Genomic DNA, 6,890 nt, shown 5'->3' with positions numbered 1-6,890 from the left:
TAGGCTGAAGGCCAAGAGAGAAGGTGTCATGGTCCATGTGACCACTTTTTAATTTCAACTCCTTGGACATCCATCAGAAGGGTTAGGATTGGTGGGTAATTCCCAGAGATCCTGCTGCTATGATGGACACAACTTCTAGGGCAAAGAGTGTTTGGGGTTACCTGAAACTCCAAAAATGTCCATTCAATCATCTGACATGCTTAAAAAATGCGTTCTATTGTGGTAAAATACACATCATATAAGATTTACCATTTTAATATTTTTAAGTGTACAGATCGGTGGTATTAAGTACCTTCACATTGTTGTGAATTACTGCAATCCATCTCCAGAACTTTTTCACTGTCCCAAACTGAAATTCTGTCCTCATTAAACACTAACTTACCATCTGCCCTCTCCCCAGCCCCTGGCACACAGCATTCTACTTTCTGTTTCTAAGAATTTGGCTCTAGGAACCTCATATAAGTAGAATTGCACAGTATTTGTCCTTTTGTGACTGGCTTATTTTACTTGGCACAGTGTCCTCAAGTTCATTCATGTTGTAGCTTGTGTCAGAATTTCCTTCCTCTATTTTTGCCACATCTTCTGTGAGAATGAAGGCCATTCTCATCAGTCAGCATGTCGACATTCCCGAAAATGTCAACATCACTCTGAAGGGGTGTACAGTTATTGAGAAGGGCCCCAGAGGCACCCTGTGGAAGAACTTCAACCACATCAATGCAGAACTCTGTCTCCTTGGATAGAAAAAGAAGAGGCTCCAGGTTGACAAATGGGGAAATGAAAAAGGCACTGGCCACCATTCACACTATCTGCAGTCACGTACAGAACATGATCAGGGGTGCTACACTGGGCTTCTGCCACAGGATGAGGTCTATGTACACTCGCTTCCTCAGCAACGTCGCTGTCCAGAACAGGCCTCCTGTGGAAATCTGAAATGTCTTCGGTGAAAAATACATCTGCTGGGTTCAGATGAGGCCAGGCGTTACTGGTTCAGTATCTCAAGGCCAGAAAGATGAGTTAATTCTCGAAGGTAACAACAATGAACTCATATCGAATTTAGCTGCTTTGATTCAGCAAGACACAACCTTTAAAAATAGGGTGTTAGAAAAATTTGGGATGGCATCTATGTTTCGGAAAAAGGAACAGTTTAGGGGGCTAATAAGTAATACCTAGTTATCTAGCTACAAAAACGGCAAGTTGCTGGATGATGTTAAGACCTATTTGTGATATTTTAAAGATCCAATGAAAACCCTGTAGTGAAAAAATGTCCCTTCTTTTTTAAGGCTGAAAAATATTCCATTGTATGTACACATCACATTTTGTCTAGCCGTTCATCCTCGGACACTTGGGTTGCTTCCACCTTCAGATGCTGGGACTGCTGGGACGTGAGTGCACAAATATCTGTGACCTTGCTGACAGTTCTTGTGAGCATATTCCCACAAGTGGAATTGTTGGATCCTATGGTAACTCTCTGGTTACTTTTTTGAGGAACTGCCATGTCGTTTTGCATAACGGCTGTACCACTCTGATACTCTTGGCAGTGCAGGTCTTTGCAAGAGGCTAGCTTGGAGAAGACATGAATGTTCTTTAATTTTTCAAGGACTTGATGCTGAAGGTGTTACCAAGTTTCTGCCTTTGGTCCCTGTCTACAGAGGGGAGAAGGCTATTACTGCTCTTATCAGGAAAACCGGGGACTACGAGGAGTTGTTGAGATAGGCTGGGAAAAGAAATCTGGTTTCAAAAACCTTGAGCTCCCAGGGCCAGAGCCTGTGCTCTCCCTTCCTCCAACATGAGCCACCCCTCCTGCAGATGCACAGATCAGGGCTGGGGATGGCTGGTGGCCACGTTTGAGTAGCTAAGTTCTCATATCAGTCCTGCTGATCAGACAGGGATATCAAGGATCTTCTCTGAGGTCCTTGTAGAAAGGATCATTCTCAGTCAGCAGACCACTGTGCCTGCATTTCTGACTTTTAAGCTTGTCATCTTCCTCTTCCTTTGGTGTGGCATACACTTCTGGAGAGAGGGGTGTCTACTGAATGTCCATCAAACTCTAATGAAGATTTCATTAAGAATATGATGGCTGCATTCTTTCCCTCAGCCTCTCCCTTCCTGACCCCTGGCCGGTTCTTACTCAGGGTGCCAGAAGCACTGCCTAGGCCCTGTCAAAGGAGAGAAGTTCCCATGCCTGTCTCTCATTGAAGAGTACAAACAAATTGGCATCTTGTCCTTCGGAAGGCGGCCTGAGGCTACACCTTGCCCCTCTGGCACTAGGACAGGCTGCCCTTTCGGCAGCTCCTGCCAGAGTTGCTCAGGAGTCCTGAAGGAGGACTGTTGGAGAGGCCGGGAAGTGGAGGGCGCTGCTGCACTGGCTGGAACTCTGTCCTGCAACATCTTCATCACAGCTCACGGAAAGGTCACTCCTGAAGAATTCTGCAGTGTTTCTCGTCAGGCTGCCAGCAGCCACGAGCCAAGCTAGCCACACCAACGACTCTTGTCCATGCGGGATTAGCAGCAGGGACCTCATTATCCTTCGTGCTGACCTAGAGCGTCTCTAAGAAACAAGTTCCTACCTGTATCTGCTCTCTCCTTTGCAAAGATGTGCCTCTTGCTTCCAAAGCATCAGCTGGCAAATTCATTAGGCCTTAGTGGCCTGGAAAGGAGGGCCCCGTCTTCTGAGCCATGGCCATGATACAGACGGGAGCCCGAGGAGCTGTGTCCCCATCCCAGTCTCCTGGCCGGGGCAGGTCTCTTGGGTGTGGCTTCTGGGAGATGACATCCTCTTTCCGGAGTGAGGGTCTGTGGGTGGCAGCAGGGGTCCCTCCCTCCCTCACCTGGAATAGCACCAGGCAGAGGAGGCACTCCATGAAGACTGTCCCCAGCTGAGACCTGGCCTGGGTTGGAGAATGGGCTCACCTGCTGTTCTAGAGGACAAGCACTGCTGGGAAGTGACTGCTACGGGGAAGCCCTTGGCAGTCTCACTTAGAGAAGGCCTTGGGCAGCGATAACCAGTGCTGCTCCTCCCTCCTCTTTTGTAACTGAGCCCTCACTGAACACTACCTTAGAGATCGAGAAAGCAAAAGTATTGCCAGGCTTTTTCCAAATGGGGGAGGGGACGACTGGAATGGTGGTGGGGACCAGTTTAAAATGTGCATAGTAAGGATGCCACTTCCAGGGTGGGCTTGGGGGGAACTTTTTGAGGCCATTGCACATATTTACATATCCACACATACAACCAAACCTGCCAAGGGGCACCCAGCTTTTCCCACCCAATCCTTCTGCTCTCTCCTTTGCAGGATGTGCTGAGTCGAAATTTAACTGCTAATGTTTTACATATCTTAGGTGAAAAAACCCACAAACTGAACATGCCATTTAAAATTTAAATGAAAAAAAATGTCATTTTTAGTTTCCAGGTTTTGTAAGTAACGAAGAGCATATTTCACAGACTTTTTCCAAAGAGGGAGAAAGTGTCCATCTTCAGCTGGAAAACAAATATTGGATTTACTTATTCTTTCTTTCTTTATCGGTGTGTGTTCAGTCTTCTACCTTAAGCCAACAAGAGGGCTAACTTGGCTTGGAGAAATTGAGTCTTCTTTTCTCGGGATTATCACACAATTTCCAAGTGGGAAATGGATTCTCACTTTAGAAAACAAAAAACTGTTTTCTGTTGCTTAGAAATCACCTCCCTGCACGGACCGAGGGGAGCCTGCAGGCTGGAACGCTGGGGGCGGGTCCCAGGCCCGCAGCGCGAGGTGTGACCCTCCAGGAATCACTATGCCAAGACCAGCCGCACTAGCTATTAGTTTAACAATAAGCTTGATCTTTTTCTTCAGATACAAAGGAGAACCGCAGCGGCTCCAAGTCACGTGCCCCGGTCACGTGGTGCTGAGATTCTGAACCCGGCTGGCAGTCGTTAACTAATGCTGACGCCCTGGGTGAAAATACAGGTTTTGAAAACACGAGTTCAATTTTTACAAAACAAGCAGGACTGCGATAGAAGGTATTGGAGTGGGTGGGTGTCTTAATCTTGCTCAGAGCTTTCCGAGTAAAGGAAAAGAGCCAACAACCATTCCCTTGCTTTTTTGTTGCTGCGCACTTGCCAGCTGGAGCCCCCGTTTTGCAAACCTGGAGGGCTCCTAGGCTGCAGCGTCCGGGCCTTTGAGTTGAGGGAGGAGCAAGCACTGGGCCCCGTGGCTTTGGAAATGGAAGGCAGAACTCTGAAATTAGTAGAAAGCAAATTGTCGCTTCCTTATTAAATTCATGCTTCTGGCCCAATCAAAGTTCAGTTGGGGCGCAAAAGACACAGTGAGTTTGTGGGCTGTTCTGGAGTTTTCATGAAAATGAAAACGAACATTAAGCTTTTGTCTCCTTTAAGACCTTCTGTGGTTAAGAACAGAAACAGGGAGGACTCAGCCTACATGAATGTTTCCTTGCTCAGTCATTTGAAAGAAAGAGGTTCTTTCACTTTCTCCAACTTATATGGTGTTGCTTCATGCTTTCAAAAAGTAGTTATATGCTGACTTTGTTTGATTTTAGCACAAAAGCTACAATAGTGGGGGTAAATAGAGTTTAGAATCTTTGCTGGAGGGAAGGGATAGATAAAGTACAGATAAAAGACCTTAGCAGAAATGGCCAACTTTTTTTTTAAAACATAGGTGTGTTTGATTTCACACTATAGAAAAAGTATTTTCCCCAAACAGTATGCAATATCGACTCAGCCTTCCCAGAAAATCCACCTGCATAGTCTGGAGCCCGAAATTCTCATTTCATTTAACTCTTTTCAGAAAGAACAAATCCATAAAGGATTTCCAGTTTTCTAGGTTCACTGTGTCACTGAAATATTTCAGGAAGTTTAGTTATGGAGTTTAGTTGTCTCCCTCCTCACCTTTCCCCCACTCTACTCTCTCAAAAAGATGAAAATATGTGACCTAAAGGGATGGATCCTGGTTTTCTAGAGCCTGAAGCTTATATAATTTGGGAGGCCCTTTTGAAGAAAATATAAAATTGTATATACAAAGTTAGGCATTAAAGCATCACAAAATTCAGAAAAAAAATCATTTGCCTAGCATACCTCTAAAATCCTTTTACGCTATCTTGCATTTTGGGGTACATGTTTTTGATGGCCTCATATTCTTCTTGAAAGGAGAGAACTTTCATCTTGACCAGTCATCAATTTTAAGTGTGCCTAGAATTGTCCAAGGTTGATGATTGAAAAAATTTCCCTGGACTAGCTTCTGACTGGTTTGTGCTGGCTGCATTTCCCATCTTGTGTCCCCTGCCTTGGCCCACAATACCTCAGGTGCAGGATCTACTCATATCAACCTGACCTCCGGGTCTGAGCCCTCACATCTCCAGGCCAGTCCGTGGGCACAGTGGGCCCTGGAAATATTCCCCAAACCCTCTCTACTCCAGAACAACCAGTAGTCACTAACTATAAACACAGTTTATAGATTTATAAATATATCTTAACCCAAAGCACAGGTATCGCGAACTGAGATTCCTTTTGGCCAGATCCCAAAATTGCCCATGGCCACTCCGGAGTCACCCAAAGAGCAGCAGTCTTAAGCAATTAAAGTCATAGTGTGTTACCATTGCCAAGTTTACAAAAGCAAATGACCACGAATGTGCAGCTGGGAGGCCTGGAACTTGATTCTCATTAGCTTCAATCTGGGTTTTGGTGACTGCTGGGGCATACTAAGTATGTCTCAAGGAGTCCTTTTCTGAATCCTTGAATCAAAGATACTTAACTTTGAGGTGCCATTCCATGGACACCATGGAATGATTCGTCAAGGTAAATTCTATTTAATAAGAAGCCTCTCTTGGGCTCTGACTCAGGCCCCCCAGTGTGGCCTTCTTGGGGCTAGGCTCTCAGGGAGGCCAGTCCTCTGCTCTGGACTCACAGTAAAGGGAGGAGGGTCGGAGGGGGCAAGGAAGCAGCTTTGTTACACATGTCACACCTTAAGGCTCAGGACACCCCTGTGGAGTGGCTGTTACAATTAGTCCTGTGCTCAGAGAGATGGTTTCCTGCCTGCAGTCCCAGGGTGGGGTCCTTTCAAAGTTGGAACTCAAAACCAGGCAGGTCTCTGTGACTCCCCAGGCTGGTTCCTTCGAGGCAGTCATAACTCTGACCTTATACTTCTCATGATGTAAATGTGACATTCATCCTGTTTAGCCACTGGAGTGGCCCACTGTATTTCCGGGTATTTCTGGTGCTAGCCCCGCTTTTTCCCTTGGTGCTAGTGTTGTGAGCTCATTGCCTGCCCAAACAGGGTGTGGGGCCCACAGAGTTCCTTGAAGTTCCCCTCTTCCCCTCTGAGGGAATGTTTCCTCCTGGCCTTACCTGCCAATGCCCCTTTAACCTTATCAACGTGACTCTGCTCTCACCAAACCACCCCCTTGATGTCCCTAAAATATGCCTCCCTCCCTTATGCTGCACAGCAGAAAGAGTCACCTTGTTGAATCACTTGCTTTGCTTGTCAGGATGGTATTTTGAATTGGACAAGCTTGCCAACTTGCTGTTTAAGGGGGAAAGGAGGCTGTCAGTTCAGGCAATCCACCAAGACACTAATTAGCAGGATGGAAAGTGCCCAAATGTGAGCCAGCGATAGCTCTCTCCCCTCCCAGATGAGATAACCCATCAGATATGTTTCCAATGGCTGGGAGTCTTCCTCCCAGGCCAAGCTGCAGACACAGGCTCAAGAGTATTACTGATTTCTTTAGTGCAGGGTTTTTCAGCTTCAATGACATTGACATCTTGGGCTGGACCAGGATGAGGGAGTGAGGACCTGCCCCTATGCCCTATAGGATGTTTAGTAGCATCCCAGGCTGCTCCCCAACCCCAAATTGTGATAATCAAAAATATCTTCAGACATTGCCAAATGTCCCCTGTGGGGCAA

The 6,890-nt window shown here is 46.4% G+C and overlaps 1 pseudogene; it reads left to right on the top strand.

Moving 5' to 3' along the window:
- Positions 1–572: 572 nt before the first annotated feature.
- On the top strand, positions 573–1,163 carry LOC123822749 (annotated as a pseudogene).
- Positions 1,164–6,890: the final 5,727 nt, after the last annotated feature.

This window comes from Phyllostomus hastatus, unplaced genomic scaffold (assembly GCF_019186645.2).
Source record: "Phyllostomus hastatus isolate PE091 unplaced genomic scaffold, TTU_PhHast_1.1 phas_contig_41, whole genome shotgun sequence".
Classification (NCBI taxonomy): Eukaryota; Metazoa; Chordata; class Mammalia; order Chiroptera; family Phyllostomidae; genus Phyllostomus; species Phyllostomus hastatus.
This window is presented reverse-complemented; position numbering and strand designations above follow the sequence as displayed.